The sequence below is a fragment of the Coturnix japonica genome, chromosome 3 (assembly GCF_001577835.2).
Source record: "Coturnix japonica isolate 7356 chromosome 3, Coturnix japonica 2.1, whole genome shotgun sequence".
In the NCBI taxonomy this organism is placed as follows: Eukaryota; Metazoa; Chordata; class Aves; order Galliformes; family Phasianidae; genus Coturnix; species Coturnix japonica.
The window spans coordinates 21,889,251-21,906,933 of record NC_029518.1 but is presented as its reverse complement, the minus strand read 5'-3'; the positions used below and the strand labels follow the sequence as shown (position 1 = coordinate 21,906,933).

Sequence of the window (17,683 nt, the reverse complement as noted above, 5' to 3'; positions counted from 1 at the left end):
TGTTTCTGAAACACTTCCCACTCTGATCCTGGAGCTGAAATTATATATGTTAAGATATGCCAGTAATACAGCACTATTGTTGTTTTAAAGTTTGGAGGGAAGACCCTCCTGGGAAAAGTTCATTGGGGTGGGTCAACCTGAGCACTGAAAGAGAAACTCAAGTCCCACAGAATGTTTGAAATCTACTTTTGTAGGGGCTGTAAGGAAATACGAGAGCTCTGCTGGAGAGAAAGTGTTAGGTAATGGATTTTTTCCCCTCTAAATAAAACATAGAGTAGGCTTTTAACTGCTTTTTTCTCATCATAGATAGTGAACCCTGTTAACTAATGTTAAAGGGAAAAAAAAGAAGTTTCCTTGTTAAATTCCTACCAAGAGTAAACACAGAAATTGAAATGAAGTGTGCAATGCACACCCTTTTCTTTCCTTCCTGTTTTGTTTTGTATTTTCTAGCTCTGCTTTTCGGACAGCTGAATGGGGGCTGGGAAAGTGTTTACAATATTTTCACATGATTGAGATGGCAGAGTTCTTGTAGTTTGTGAAAGGCCTTCTGTTTTCAGATGGCATTGAAAGTTTACCGTCTTTCCAGACAAAAGGAAGAGAGCCCGTTGCCAGCAGATGAGTAATGGGCATGGCCTCCAGACAATACCTCCTATCCAGCCCTAAATCTACATGGTGTTCTTAGGCTTCCCGGCTTCTCCAAAGCAACCTTTGTCTCTGCTCTGGGAGACCAAAACTGCTCGTTGGGTGAGTGGGGAAGCAGCCAAGAAGGGAAGGCTCGGTGACAACAGTTGCTCAGTGCTCACTGCCCAATATCTGTCTTCTTGCTATGCTACTATAATAGTTGGAAACCCATCAACAGTCGGGTATCTCCTATACAAATATGTTGCAGACCATCTGTATAGTTCCAGTTCCAGAAAATTCCAGTAACTCACTAAGTTTTAATACTATTTTTTCTTCCCCTCATTAATCTGATGGGCTGCCCTGAGATAAGTGATTAAAGCAAAAGCCTGCCATAATTACCTCAGAGCTAAAGCTTCGCAGAATTTGCCAATTCTTGTATTTGTTTTCTTACAAGGAACTCGAAATAGGCATTTTCCACTGTTAATTTTTAGGTTCTGTTAATACTTTTCTTGTCAGAAAAGTATTTTGGTGAAAATGATTGCAAATGTATTCCACCAAAAACTCAACCAGACAGTTCTAATTTTTTTCCATAGTCTCCATGTACTTGTTGGTGTTATAGGGACCAGTAGATGAATGTTTAATTGTTTCTATTAAAGTTTCCTAGAGCTAGTCTGAATTGATGTATATATGTAATTACGTACCACGTGTCCTGTGTGTGACAGTCTCTCTGCCTACCTGCATAAGAGAACTTTCTGTTCTCATGTAGTTTAAGCACACGGATAAGAGCTTTCTAAGAATTAACTAAGCAGCCATTAGCTACCTTAAATTGTGAATATTTTCTCAGCTAAGAATTATCAGTTACCAGTTCTTCTAGGTTGATTTGATGGTGCACAGACGCTGATTTGTTGTATTCGGGAAAACAGAGGCAAAAACATAATAGATGCTGGATTTCTTAGGGGGTGGTTGCGGCTGCTATCAGCAGTTTTCTGATTAACCTGTAGTAACCTGTAGTGCTAGGTATACAAGCAGCATATTAAGGTTATTAGCCAAACTGTTTTCTAAATTACCTGAATAGAGCTTTCAAGACAACTGATTCTATTCTTTGGACTTTTTAAAGAGTTAACTGTTTAAAACAGCATTGAAATAATCTGGCTTCATTTCCTCAGCTGAAAGAGCAAGTCAGCTGAAACTCCTTTTTTGCTGAAAGGGGGTAAAAAAAGTAGTTTTTCTTCTAAAGAGCATGACCATACACATTCCACTCTGGTGCTTTTAAAGGGGACTTCCCTGTTTCAGAAGCCCCGGAGCATAGAAATACCAACACCTCTTAATTGTTTAATATATTACAGCTTAAAACATTTACAGAAGTGTTCTCCAAGAATTTCACTGTTCCAGGTGCTTGGTCTTGCACCTCCTAAAATAATAGGCTATTTCCCCTTGGTTTTCATGTGCTTGGTGCCATAGCAAGACACACGCTGTGCAGCAGGAGAAAGGGAAGTGGAAGGAAGGCACAAGTGGGGTTCTCTGACATCGCAACTCACACATACGGCACACACAGGCATCTCTGTCTGGCATCATACGGCTGGAGGAAGGGGAAAATAGCATGACTTGGACTTAAAATCTTTGAGAAGAAAAATATCACAACGTTAAGCATTTAAATGTCATGCTGCACAAAGACTCCTAACACTGTGCCCTCTGAGCAGCATCCCAAAATGAGTGGTAATTGTAGTACCCAGCAAAGCCCTGTTTACAGCGTTGTATGATGCAGATGACTTACAGCCTTCCTGAGGCCATGCCGCAAACTGTGTGTGGTGTTGCATTGAGGTGGTGTGATGGTGAAGTGCTTTGCATGGAGAGAAAAAAAAAAAGTCATTCTGAAGAAATAGCAAACCTTATTTTGATTCAGAGGAGGGAAAGTATGATAAAACAATTGGCCTGGCCTGTGCTTCACTAATTTAATTTTCAGTTTGTCTGGCCAAATTGAATGGGCCCTTTTTCTGTGTGTAAGAAATCAGACTTTTTAACACTGAGCACTTGGGGCTCTGCCCTGTTCTTCGGTGGGGATCTTCCCTGGCACAGAGGGATCCGGGCTGGATCCAACCACAGCTGTGTTGTCTTCTGCTGTGGGTCCCAGCTGCCACCCGCATGCCATGTGTGTGGGTCACCTGAACACACTGTGGTGGAACTGGGCAAAGGGCCTCAGGACAGTGGACACGGCTGTTTGAAGTGTCTCCCTTCTTCCTGAGTATCCTCTTCACTGTGCAAATACAAGCTTGCACAGATGGCTTTGGAAGAGTTGGGGCTTCAGACCCTTCCCCAGTGGCTCCCTGCGAGGCTTCCAGCTGGGAGCTGGTGGGAGGATGACCATGGCTGCCCCAGGGAGCACTCAGTGCAGAGCTGAATGCTTCAGTGGCAGCAGTGGAGCGAGCTGCGCAGCAAGCAGCTCCAGCCCCATGCATCCTAGCCAAGCTGCCTGCCATCCCTTTGAATCCAAGGTTCCATGTGACGGGGCAGTGATCTGGCTGCTGAGCCACTAGACTAATATTGTTCTTTTAATCTCGCAAAAATGTGTTATAAAAGAGTTTGATTCACATGAGAAATTAAGTATAAGATCTGTCCTCATAAAGACATTATACCATGAATGCTCTCTTTCTGCTGGCTGCAAGAATAGGTGGCTCAGGGGTGAAAGGCTAGCATTTACATTTAAATACACCTATTGGAATCACACAAACAGAAGGCTGAAACTACTGCGCTCTCGCTGAATGCTTTTAGGGTTGCTGCTTTTTATACTGCATCTTCTCTCTCTCTCTCTCTCTCTTTCTTTCTTTCTTTCTAATAATAAAATGGGAAGCAGAAACCTTAAAAGCCCTTAAAATAAAACAAAGGTCTTTACGTCAGCAGGATAAATGGATGAGCCTTTTCAAACTAATTATTTTACTTTCATCTGGAGGTGTCCCTGGAGAGGCGAAATGATATGAACGGCCTCCTTCTCTGCTGTTACACTAACTGGTGCTGCTGGCTGGGTGTGATGCTGTTTACATTTCCCAGAGAAAGTGAACAGCTCTTTTTTTTTTTTTTTTTTGTGCCTGCCAAACCCAGATTTCCCCCCTGATAAAACAGAAAGCTCCTTACCACCTGGAGAAAACAGAAACTGAAACACTGCGGAAAGAGCACTTAGTGCCAGGGTGGCCTGGCAGCCAGGGTGAAAGCTCAGCAAAACCCTTGAAATGCACTCACTTAACCTGGGCCAGGGCTTTTTTTTCTGGCAACTTCTTCCCTTCTGTGCAGTGACAGATGCTTATAGGCTGCAGTTACAAAAATTCAGGTATTACCTTTGTTTTTTCATACACCTCTTTGGTGAATATATACATATAAGCTTGGTATTTTCTTTGACATTTTTTAATGTTTTATATATCTCTTTTGTACTTTTCCAGCCAAACCAGGGGCAAAAACAAACAGTATGAATAAATGCCTTAAAATTACAGAGTAGCTAAGATTCAAAAATCAGGAGCTGCGTTCTGACTGACTTTTTGCACACAATCCCACATTAACACATAACATAAAGCTAATAACACTAATCATTAAATATGTTCCAGATGCCTCTCAGCAGTGAATAACTTAAAATCCAGATCTGGATGTAGCAGTTTCTTAACCTCTAGTTAGCATTCTTTCACTTTGGATAAGTATGTAAATCTGCTATCTTTCTATATAACCCTGTATTGTGATGAATTCTAATGTATTTTTTTATGATATTATTGAAATGATACCAAATGCAGGAACTCTTCCAAGTTGAACGAATGAACAGATCTTCAGAATGCATGCAAACAAAGAAGAAGGGAAGAACTTCTTATCTCTATGTTCACTAGTCATTTATAGGTCTTTGAAAATAACTTACCTAATTGTATTTTGTATTTTTTAGTGTGACCTTTATAATGCTGTGTAGCTGTATGAAAGGAAAACAAATTCTAGTCTTCCTAGTCTAGCATGACTCTGTCTTCCTGCTATAACTTCCTAGTCTTTATGAGACATGATACAAGTTTCCAGAATATTGTCTCCTTTTATTTTGGTCATAATTTCGTACCAAATACCCATCACTCTTCCTTTTTCCAAACTGAAGTATCCTCTGTGACCTAAACTCTTCATGAAGAGGAGCTCTGTACATATTGGATAACCCCCGTGGATCTTTCCTCTTTCTGCTATGCCCTTGTGGGAGTGAAGGGATCAGAGATGTTTATCCTGCATGCTGTCTGACTGCTACTGACTTTAAGTTCCCATGTAAAGAGAGGTTATTCTTCTGACCCATGGATACATAGGGCTGCTTTACCTGAATTCAGACTATTTTTATGCCCTGTTTGGAGCACTTTAGATAGCACTTTACATACCTATGTGTTTTAATCCTACAGTGCAATGGTGGTGCCTGAGTGTTCCTGAGGGATAAGTCCCTTCCAGTCAGCCAACGCTGAATATTAAACACCTCAGCCCACTCAGAATTCAAGTAGCAATTATCTTCTGAAGAAGATAACACCAATTAAAGCCCATGTTTAAAACATGGATTGTATGGTAGATGTTCTGAGGTTCCAGTTCCTGGCCCCAGTTTCCTGTTTTCACTGATAGTGGTCAGGTTATTCCTGAGAGCAAGGACCAGAATTCTACAGCTATCTCCTACCACTCTCTGATAGATGAGTTATTTCTCTTGTTTCCTTGGGGGATTCTTAAGTGTTTCTGGAGAAATGTCTTGGGAACTTCCAGGTCAAAGAAGGAAGCCTGTAGTTGCTTTTCAGTTCTCATATCGTTAGACTGTGTAGGCAGACAATGGTGTAAATTGCTGTTTGAGGTTAGAATCAGACACCTCCACTCCAATTTAGGCAGTGTTGTTGGAGATGGGTCAAGAACTTTATGCTAAAAGTTTAGTATCATTAAGTTATATCAAGCATAGCTTTGCTGCAATCAAATACTCATTTCCTGGCTTGAGGCTCTCATTTCACACTCTGAATGAATAAAATAAAGCCTGACCCAATAGAGGCTGTGAGAGGAGTGAAAGCTCTACTTAGAGGTTAACAACCTGATTTCTCTCTCTTACCAGTTTTACGGTCACTTAGCTCCATTGACTTTAGTGGAATGAGTCCTGATTTACAACGTTTCTTCAGAGCAGGTTTAAAGCTGTGTTACACAATAGCAATGCTGGTGCCAGGTCTTTAGGAGCAAATCTTGCATTGTGCCTGCTACAGTACCAGTGGATCTGAGACCATAAAGGTCTCAGATTTAGGTCTCTCATTTGATACTTGAGTGATTTAGTATCAGTTATGGTTTGGATTTTTTAATTTTTATTTTATTTTATTTTATTTTTTATTTATTTATTTTCAGTTAGTTATCATGTATCACGGTCCTCTTGGGGGTTTGAATTTAATGTAGGTTAGAGGCTCTCAGAGTTCATATTGGTGTGTATATTTTATGGAATATTCTTAACTTAAAATGCTGTCAGATGTAAAAACTAAACACCCAACAACAATAGACTACCATTTCTTCAGACCATTTCTTAAGTTCACAGTGGCTGATGTGATGCCCCATTGCAGGCCACTTCCTACCTCACCTTGGCTTCCTGCATGTAGAGGAGATGGTGGAAATGGTCCAAATACACCTCATTAGGGAATGAGGATCCATGTTCTTACCTTGACTCATGTTAACACAAAAATATATATTTTTTTATAGGAAAGCTAAGCACGCCAAAAAGGATGGACTTGCAAGCCACTTCACAACCATACCTACTGGAGCCTCTCTTTAGGAAATTCAGCCCACATGCATTGAAGATATGGAAAACCTGGTGTTGTGTGGACATGTGCTTTTGTTATCCCTCTGATGTAACTTTCAAATTGCTACAGTTCATCTTTCACAATTCTTAGGATCTGGTCTGTCACTGGGCTGCTTATCTTCTTTGCAAGCCAGTGCTTTTGTCTTCTTACCCAGTACAATGGTAGTGGACTTTGGAGAAAAAATCAGCTACTCTGCTTCCTGCATTTTCACCATAACATAACCTGAAGTGGGACAGAAGCATCAGAAATACAGCACAGAGGTGAAAAGAGTAATTTGTTTCATGGGAGATGTCATTGTTTTCAGTTCCCAGCTGTCCTTCTAGAACATGTAGGCCAGCTCATCCAAAACTCAAGTTCATATTGTGATAATTCGATATTGTGTTAGGAATATTTCTAGTGGGGATAATGTGTTTTATGGCATTATATTAAGAGTAACAGTAAGCAAAAACATACACTCTCCCACTTAACTCTGCCAAAAGAAAACTCCACTATGGTTATTCATCTGATGCATCTTGGAGGCTTCAAGGCCTTCGTAGATGTCAGGGTTAATGCAAGACAGACTTTGCTGAAGGAACCAGGTGGCTGCAGTACCACCTCTCTACTGCTTTCTTTTCCCCCCCAAAATGCTGACTTCAAATTGTTTCTTATGTGCCTGGCTGCTGGAAGAGAGCCTCATAGTTGTGGTCTGCTAGTTCAACAATTACTACGCTGCCCAAATGTGAAAGCAAGCATGGAGGGTAGGTTCTCCCTGACTTCTGTGGGATCTGGAGCAAATCCATGAGGAATGCTACTGTTTTCAACACTTTTTTTTGCTATGCCTGAGAACAGGCACACAGATTCAAATGTTGTTGCAGCTGCCACATACTACATGTAAACCACATGTTGATCATTATTGGTTTAAATGAGAAAGTCTTTGTTTAAAATGATTGTTTTCTTCTATTCAGAACCTACCTGTTTTTCTATATGATATTTGAAAGTTTGTGTTTTTAATGTCATTAATTTACATATCACAGATTGTATTTAGAGAAAAGACTACCCAGATATATATTTATTTACTTCATAAACAGCTTTGTAATTACAGGGACCTAGCCCCTAATTAGTTGAAACAAATCAGACAATTCATTCTTCAATTGTTTGTATTAATTTATGTTGTGGTTTATTAATTGTAGCTCTGCTTCAACCCCCTTCCCAAATAACAGTACTCTAATTTAAAATGTAATGAACTGTCTTGCATTTCTGAGAACTGCATGGTCAAATGATGTTAATCCTGCCACCCTGCTGAATGCCATGTCACGGTGCCAATATTTGGACTGAGAATTGATTGCTAGCTTTGGTAATACTGGAAAAGGAAGAATGATGCAGACACACCAACTACATCTAAACTATGAAATAAAATCATTAGAGCTTTTTCCTGGAAACCAACAGGAATGAAAGAGCTTGCAGTAACACAGCTGAACTCTTACTACTCTCCAAATCACAGCATCCACATTCTCTACTGGAGATGGTCCCTGATACAGGCTAATACCCAAACTGTGCTTTCACATTGCCTGGAAGAACACAATCTAGCTTGAACTAAAATTATGCCAGGGCCCAATTTAGTAGTAGGCACGAAACCATTTGTGTGCCTTGGTGGTCCTGTTAAGTTTATTAGTGTCAGAATGAAACCTCAGTCACACTAGCAAAAGTCAACAGAAAACCTTTATTGGCCTCAGTGATCAGAAGATGCTGAGAGTTATAATTATTAGCTTGTTCACTTCCTTCATATTTATGTTCTTTTTATTCCCTCATTCTGGCTATTACCAAAATAATAGTGAAATAAACAATTTTTCAGTCTCGTAGAGTAATGAAATTGGGTTGTTGCCTGACCCAAACTTGCTGTTAGTTTTGAGCAATCCTCTGGGTTAAGAAACAGGTAAAGGTTCTGGAAAGCTGCAAAGTGTTGAGACACAAACACACCAGGTGCATAAGTACACAAAAATGATGGGAACATAAAATGCCTTTTAATTTCTATGGCTTTCTTTTTTTTTTTGGCTTTTTTTTTTTTTTTTTTCTTTTTTTCTTCACAAAACGAGGAAGAGAATTTGTTTTGAACTCTGTGAAATGGACATGAGTGCATTCACCCCAGTGTCAGGATACATTCAGTGTAGCGCAGAAGGAGGGTGTGTGTAAGCCTGAAGTATTCTACAGGGATGGCTGTGTTAATTTGAGGAGTGGCCTGCTCTGTTTCTAGAGCTAAACTCTCTGCACCTGGTACCCCAATTAACCATGTAAACTTATCTTTCACAGATGCCATACTTCTGCCTGCAGCAATGTGAATAGAATCGGTAATTTCACGCTATTATCTTTTTCTCTATTTTAAAGATAAATGGTAGTGGAGATCAAGTTGATTTTAAAAGCTCATTGTATAAAATGATTACATTAAGCCATGCTGTATTACAGAAATGATCTGCGTGTATTGAATTAAATCATGTTTTTTCTAGTGATCTCAGCAGTAGCAGAATGGAGATGTTTTAATCATTGTATTATCAGTTTGTGAGGTAGGTAACCACTATACCAAATTTCTGCTCTAAATGAAAAACAGTATTGTTTTATCCAGAAGGTTTCTGGTTTCTAGCACTAGCCTTTACTTTTCTTGAGGTTCAGACAGATGATTGAATTACTGAAACTGACAAGTACTTATTTCAATAAAATCTAAGCAAATGTACTTTTTTTGCCTTGGGTTTTCTACAGGCTATGAGTGTGTTGTCAATTAATTCAGTCATTTGATGTGCAGCACCTCGCTGAACCATGAGAACCTGATTGTGGGCTTTCACCCAACCAATGTTCCTTTTAGGTTAAAAAGACTCTTTGCTTTCTTAATTGACCTGTTCATGGATCAGCCTCATAGAATAGGCTATGGAACTCAACATGTACATGTGTGAATCCTACTTAAGGAAAATGTTATGGAGAAAGAATAAAACTAATTTACATATAAATTTATATATATATAAAATTCTGATCTGGACTTTGATAATAGGTTGCTGAGAGAAGTGGTGGATGCCCCATCCCTGGAGACAGAATCACAGAATCACAGAATTACCCGGGTTGGAAGGGACCTCAAGGATCATGTAGTTCCAACCCCCTGCCTAGCAGGGCCACCAAAAGCATACACATTACTAGATCAGTTGCCCAGGGCCCTGTCCAAACTGTGTCTGAACACCTCCACAGGATGGGCATCCACAACCTCACTGGGCAGCCTGTTCCAGGACCTAACCACCCTTCTAGTAAAAACTTTCCCCTAACATCCAACCTAAATCTTCCCTCCTTCAACTTAAAACCATTTCCCTAGTCCTGCTATATCAGCCCTTTCGAAGAGTTTACTCCCCTCCTGGGAGTAAGTTCCGCCTCAGGTATGAAAGGTGCAATGAGGTCACTCGCAACCTTCTCTTCTCCAGGCTGAACAAACCCAACTCCCTCAGCCTGTCCTCATGAGGAGGTGCTTCCAGCCCCCTCGATATCATTTGTGGCCCTCCTCTCGGCACCTTTCCAAAATTCTCCATATCTTTTTTGTGACTGAGGGCTCCACACCCTGGACCAGTTCCAGTATGGGCCTCACAAGAGCAGAAGATAGAGAGGGACAATACCTCCCTTATCCCTGCTGACCACCCCTTCTCCTGATGGAGCCCAAGATCCCGTTTGCTTTTCCGGGCTGCCAGAGCCGCACTGCTGTGCTCATGTTAAGTTTCTCATCTGATCAGGACCCCTAGGTCTTTTCAGCCGAGCTGCTCTCAAGGACAACTCCTCCAGCCTGTACAGGTGCCTGGGGTTCTTCCGGCCCAAGTGCAAAACCTTGCACTTTGCCGTGTTGAACCTCAATTAGTTCACCCGAGCCAGCTTTCCAGTCTATCAAGCGTCCCTCTGAATGGCATCTGTTCCCTCCACCGTATCAACTGCAACCATCAGCTTTTGTGTCATCAGCAAACTTGCTGAGGGTGCACTCCATTCCCTCATCGATGGTCATTAATAAAATGTTAAAGAGCACCCGGTCCAAGACAGACCCTTGAGGGACGCCGCTCGTTACCGGCCTCCACCTGGACATAGAGCCATTGACCACCACCCTCTGTCTGCGGGCCTTTCAACCAATTGCTTATCCATCTAGTTGTCCACCATCAAATCCACTCCCTCCAATTTGGAGATGAGGATGTGATGGGGGACCATGGTCAAAGGCCTTGCTCAGGGTCCAGGTAAATGACATCGTCGCCTTCCTTCATCCACCAACGCCGTCACTCCATCATAGAAGGCCACAAGATTTAGTCAAGCATGACCTTCCCCTGGTGAAGCATGCTGGCTGTCTCGGAATCACATGCTTGTTCTTTATGTGATCAAGCATGTTGTCCAGGAGGATCTGTTCCATAATCTTTCCAGGCACAGAGGTGAGACTCACCGGCCTGTAGTTACCCGGGTCGTCCCTGCTCCCTTCTTGTAAATGGGAAGTGACGTGACCCTTCCCCAATCATCCGGGGACCTCACCTGACAGCCACGACTTCTTCAAATTATGATGCGAGAGCGGTCAGCAACCACCTCAGCCAGCTCCTTTCAGGACCCTGGGATGCACGCCATCTGGCCCCAATAGACTTATACTCATTCAGTCTAAGGAGGCACTCTTCGGACTTGCTCTACCCTTACAGTGGGAGGGATTTACCTCCTTGGTCCCCACATGGAGTATGGGGTGCAAGACTTAGGGACGTGAAAAAACAAATCCTGGCACCAGTGAAGACCGAGGTGAAGAACTCATTCAGCACCTCAGCTTTCTCTTCATCTGTTGAAGCCATTTCTCCTTTTAAATTTACCAGAGTAGGCACATCCATTTTGGCCTGTCTCTTCTGGCCAATGACCTGTAGAGTTTTCTTGTTGTTTTTTCACATTCCCTCCGCCAAGTTCAGTTCTGCCTGCGCCTTGGCTTTCCTGATCCCACATCTGCAAGTTCGGACGGCATCCCTGTATTCTTCCCGGGTTGACAACAGCCTTGTTTCCAGGCTTGTACACCCCTTTCTTCACCCTCAGTTCTCTTAGCAGGTCCTTGCTGAGCCATGCCGGTTTTCTACCTCTCCTCCCACTTTCTTAATCAGGGGAATGGAGACCTTCTTGTGCTTGCCAGGAGGGCATCCTTGAAACAGTAGCCAGCTCTCCTCAACGTCCTTATCTTTGAGGGCAGCGCGCCGGGATCTTGGCCAGCATTCCATTGAGTAGCTTGAAGTCTGCTCTTCTAAAGTTGAGAGTCATGGTTCCTGTCTTTGCCAGGCCCACATCGCTTGAATACAAAACTCAACCAGGGCTTGATCGCTGGAAGCCCAGGCAGCCTCCAAACCTTGACGGCCCTTTTGATTATCTCCTCAGCGTTGGTGAAGCAGCAGGCTCCAGCAAACGCTTGAACCTCTGGTCGGGTCTGTCCAATACCTGAACCCAGAAAGCTATCATCAATGGATTCAAAGAGCCCTTCTGGAGCTCTTGCAGCTCGCGTCTGGTTTTTCCCAACAGATGTCAGGATGTTGAAGTCCCCCACCAGGACAAGAGCCGGGCGTGAGCCAGACGCCTCACGCATCTGAGCAAGAAAGCCTCATCAGCAGCCTCCCTTGATCAGGTGGCCTGTAGTATACCCCCTAATACCAGCTGACCTTTATTAGTCCATCTCTAATCCTAACCCACAGGCTCTCAACCTGTTCCTTGACTGTTTCTCATGGGAGCTCTCACAGTTTATTCCAATCTCTGACATGTAAAGGGCAACTCCCCCCACCTTCCTACCTCGCCTATCTCTCCTAAATAGCCTATAGCCATCGATGGTAGTTATCCCAATTGTGGGAGTCATCCCACCATGTTTCTGTGATAGCCAACCAATGTCATAATTTTCAGAGTGCATCACAGTTTCCAGTTCCTCCTGCTTGCTTACTCAGGCTCCGTGCATTGAGTATCAAGGCACTTCAGCCGGGCTGTCCGTCTCACCACCTTCATAAGCGAACCAGGATCCACTAGAACAGCGGCATCCCCAGCATCCCCCTGCCCTACTCCCTCTTTTGCACTCATGCAATCTTTCCCACAGAGTTTGGTACATCCCTCGAATGTACCGTTCAACCCAGTAGCCCTTTATTTGCCCCCTTCCCCCTTCGTTCCTAGTTTAAAACCTATCAATGAGTCCCGCTAATTCTTCAGCTATACCCTCTTACCCCTCAGGGACAGGCTGCTTGCATCAGCAGCCATCATTCCAGGTGCAGTGTAGATTGCCCATAGGTCAAAATAGCCGAAATTCTTGTGTTTCACCAGCTCTTAAGCCAGTCTTTAAGAGATGGTTTTTGGATCCTCCCTGTATCTTTTCCTGACACCAACGGGCATAGAAGAAAAGATCACCTGCACCCCAGCTCTTCAAGTTATTCGCCCATTCCCCTGAAGTCTTTCTTGATGGGACCTCAGGCTTGCTTGCCAACTTCCTCACTGCCAGCCTGAATTATTAAAAGTGGGTAGTAGTTCGAAGGATGAATCAATCTAGAATTTTCTTTTGAAATGTCCCTGACCCGTGCCCCAGGAAGCAGCACACTTCTCTGCGGTAGGGTCAGGCGCATATAGGGCCTTCTGTTCCTTGCAGAAGGGAGTCACCTACAACAATCACCCTTCTTTTACGTGTCAGAAAGCAGTCTTGAGGCTTCGGGGTGACCGCTTCACCTGTGGCAACCTCATGGGTGCACCTGTTTCCATACTCTCACTTAGTCCCCCTCAAGTTCCAGGGCCTCAAACCGGTTTTCGCAGAGCACCTGGGGAGCCGGGATGGTCGTGATGGAGGATTGCCCCTTCCGGTCGAGCAGGTACCCGCTTCCACTCCTCCTCCCTTCTCAAGTTACTGCTGGGGGGAAGAGAGGACAGGGGACCGGCTGCAGTGTTGCCAGCTGGCTGGTTACCCTTTACCACCTGTTTGTGAGGTGGCAGGGGCTGACATGCTCCTAGGAGCCTCGACTGTGTGCTGAGAACTTGAGGCCGAGAGGACTAGACCCACCAGTCAATCTCCTCTCACCACTATTTTTATAGTCCTCAGCCTCTCCACTTCCTCCTTTCAGTCAACTACGAGGCTGAGCAAGTAGTTTCACCTGGTCGCAGTGACACAATACTGCTCCTCACCCAGCCCTGCAAGGGCCAGGCTCTGGCACTCAGTACAGCCAGAACACTTAAGAGACACTTAAGGCCAGTTTGGATAGGGCTCTGAGCAACCTGATATGGAGGGGAGTTGGACTAGGTGACTTTTAGGCATCCCTCCCAACTCAAATGATTCAGTGATTCTATGAAGTGGAATGCACTTCAGTAAAGTAGAAGAGGAACACTTGATTTTCTTCCTTTGGTTTCCTGTCTCTGCTTTGTTGCCCCCAAGTTTGAAGCACTCTCCTGTGGTTGCTTGCATACAGCAGTGACTCTGCGTAGACCTACAGAGACTATTGCATCAGCTGGAGCTTGCAAGGCCATTATTTGTTTATTTATGCAGCATGATCTTGAGAGGAACTAAGAAGACTTGAATCTCCCTCACATTGATATTGGTGGTGCAGAAAGTGCTCTTTGCATTCCAGGGCAAAGTCTCAGAGGCTGTGGTGTAGAGAGTTGCTAACTTCTTTGGAACTATGTGCAGATTCCTTTGGTGTTCACTGGGGGTGAGTCTGGGCCTCTGTTTTAAAACAACTAAACTAGCATTAGTTGCAGTGGCCAAAATAACAACAAAAGAATTTCAACCCAGACACCTTCCAGCATGGGAGTGATTAGGGATTAGGCAGACTCAGGGTGTGAACCAGATCTGAGATCTCCCTCCCTTTCTGTGGGCACAGATGCAGGCACTGCCCAGCCCTATCAGAACCCTATGGCTGTGCAGATGGGGCTGGTGCCCCCTATGCAGGGTCCAGCACAGGCTGGTGCTTGTTCACAATGCATAGGCACTGAGCAATCCTATGCAGCCATCACCCCAGGCTCCATCTCAGGCTCTTTCTGACCTCCACTGTCTATTTTAAAGCTGAATCCTTTCAGTTTATATTCTCCCTCTAACAAATCTTTTTTTTTCTTTTTTTCTTTTTCTTTCTTTTTTTTTTTTTTTCCTTCCCCTCTCTACTTCCATTACTGAACCTGCTTTGCCAAACTCCCCATTCCACCATCTATCCACCCCATATGTTTATATTTTCCTACTGTTGAGGCATGTTGTGCTGACCTGCCTGGACAGAGCTCCTTTATCACAGAGATAAACACGATGTCCCCCTCACATAGAGTTTCTATCATGTGTGACCTTTCATCTTAAACTGCCATGACCTTTTTTTTTTTTCCTTTCTTTCTTTTTATTAATGCTCTACTGTGCTGCTTGCAGAAGCCAGGAAAGAAAATCTTTTGTTTCTAGATAGAATACTGCTAAAGGACATGATACGGTCTTGTTTTTAATCCAGCTAATTAAAATCTGCATGTGCAGTGTAACTGAGAACACACAGCCTTCGCCCACCACTTTCCCACAGGCAGGGAATAAAGGCCTTTAGTGCAGCAGCAGCTAGCCACCCTTGGATAACAGAGAACAGAGCCTACAATTCATCCCAGCTTTCCTTATCATATCCGCGGAGGGCTTTCCCCTCCCTCCCCCTCTCCCCTCATGGAATCACTTACTGTAGCTATGTGCCTCTATACATCACTGCAGAGTGCAATCAAGTTAAAAATATGCTTGCTCTCATTTATCTATGCACCAGAGAGCTCTGAATATAATTCATTTTCAGTAAGAAAATGGAGAAAGAGAAGAAAAAAAGAACAGCAACAAAGAAAAAAAAAAAAGAGGAAAAAAAAACAACGTATTTTTAATCAGATGTCAAACCTGTTTATGTTAAAACTGTTTTGCCAAGAACTAACTGAATAACACGGTTTAGCATTTCACACTTTTCTATGGTCATTACGTCGGGTTCTTAGGATTTGCTGGATGGCTGTGGTTATTACTAAGGCATGGTTATCACTAAGGCTGGCTTTTGTGTGTGTGCGTTGGGAAGAGGGTGCCATGGAATGTTTTTTTGTGAGGCATTTCCCTGGTTAGTTTTTCACTTGTTGCTTTTTGTTGAGTAACTGAAGTAGGGGAGGGAAGGGGGAGAAGGAGGGCACCCGGGTGGGAAGAAACAGTATGGGCAGAATGGGAAACACTAAAACTGAGTCTCCACCTGTTTTCTCTTTCTCCAAGTCATGTTTTATATGAAGATGAGGTCAACAGGGAGCACAAAAATGAGCCAGGAGATTCAAAAGTTTGGAAGGAGATTGTGCAACATTAGCAGAAAATGCATTTGAATGACTGTAGAGAAGCCCTCCCTCCTCCCATAAAGCACAAACAGGCTTTCTGTGGGCATCCCCTGGTAACACTCACAAAGAGCTGCTCCAGCAGCTGTGTGTATAGCCAAATACCATCGTAGGCTGTTGCAGAGAGGGCCAATTTCTGTGTCAGCTTCCTGACTGAAAGGCAACGTGGCATACTTAAAATTAAATCTATATATATATTAAAGGAAAGTAGTTTTGAAACATTGAAAGTCTTGAACAAATATGCAACATGTCTGGAAATAAGTTATGGTCTTACTTTATTTGCTTGTAATGAATTATTCATACAAGGCTTGTACTCGGGGAGTGATTCAAGAGAGATGAAAATGCTGTGTTTTGAATTCTAATGCTTATTACTTGACACCTATCTAACTAAAGCACATAACTCCCCCCCTTTTTTTTTTTATTTATTTTTTTTTAATACCTGAGTATCTTAAAAATAGAGAATAGAATGATTAAAAGGCATCAGAAGTATTGAACTGGCTATATGTTAAATAAAATACATGTGTGTGTGTATATCGATATACCCATCAAGTATAACAGTGCTTTTTGCCATAATTTGATTATCTTCTACTGACCTCTGTATAAATGAATAAGTGGGCCTGTACACGTCACTTTATTTAGTGCCTATGGAAGGATAACAAAGTAAGGAACTATTGGTATATTTATACAACTCCGATCTTTAACATTTATGTAACTTATCATGAAACTACGATGCAGGAATCTGTATGTTCTGTGGAATAAGTTTCTAATCAGTAGAGCAGGGATAGGCAAGAAAATACTGATCTGCATTTTTCCAATCTCATATTTTCTTTCTTTGTGTATGTTGAGACAAATATTAAATAATTTGAAAAGTGCATTAAGTAATTGAACATATTCAATAACATCTGTATTGATGCAGTAAAAAGGTTGCTAATGGTAACTCGCTTTTAAACAAAAGACTAGTTTGTTTATTATATAAGCACTATAAAAGTTATGAAATGTGTTTAAGTATGCTAATCATAATAAACGAGGCTTTTTTTTACTGTTACTAAGTAACCTTCCTTAAGTATTAAAATTAATTTGTATTTTGGGGGAACACATAATTTTTATTGGTAGATGTGTTGTTCAGCAATTTCCTGTAATTCTGTATAACTAATAACATAAATTAGGATGATGATTATTGTTTTTATCACTAATAACAGTTATTGTAAAGCCCTTCTTATGCAGAGGGCACATAACAAGATGTGAAAATCGACCACATTGCTATGTTAGTCACACATGACAAGCAGCATGGCATAAATTCCCACTCAAAAGTCAGTGAAGGGTGCTGAACATCAGGGCATGCTAAAGGTCAGGCTTAATAATGGGATATAAGCCTCAGATCCCTACAGTGAACATTTAATATGTTGGAAATCAGGATTCCTTTACTAAGTCCCTGAACCTCTTTGTGAACTCAAAACTGCATCCTAAAATGTTAGCTTATGATAGTGCTCCAAACTCAAGAGGCTTACAAGTAAAAGATGAAAGTTAGTTTAAATGATCAGCTATGACTGAAATAGGATCACTTCAGCATAACAATTCTTCTTTCCTTTACTAAATTCATATCAAATTAAGTTCTTAAATTTGTGCCAGAAGAAGTGAAGAGAATGATTGTGATTAACTTTCTTTTGACACTGCAAATTCCTCTTACAGTCTAATTCTTGGATTTCATTGCATCCCTTCCAAACAAAAGCTGTCTGGCTTATTTGTGCAAGAATGTTTTATAAGGCTGTGAAATGAAGGGTTGATTAATTGTGCTCTTTCTTTGTAGCAGTGATGTAGACTATGGCAATAACACTTCATCCAAACTGCTGATTCAGGGAGACAGTAGGAGGCAGCTGCTGAACTGCAAATGGAAACACGAGTCACCCTTGGTTTGGTGCAGCCATGTAGCTCTGGAA

At 42.4% G+C, this 17,683-nt stretch overlaps 1 long non-coding RNA gene across 7 annotated transcripts in view; it reads left to right on the top strand.

Annotated features, from left to right (window-relative positions):
* Positions 1 to 8,634, top strand: part of LOC107311182 — a 269,152-nt gene extending 260,518 nt beyond the window's left edge. For all 7 annotated transcript variants that reach the window (XR_004306536.1, XR_004306534.1, XR_004306538.1 and 4 more), the window contains one exon: positions 6,328 to 8,634. This is a non-coding gene — a long non-coding RNA (uncharacterized LOC107311182). The remainder of the gene's footprint in view (positions 1 to 6,327) is intronic.
* The last annotated feature ends 9,049 nt before the right edge of the window (positions 8,635 to 17,683 follow it).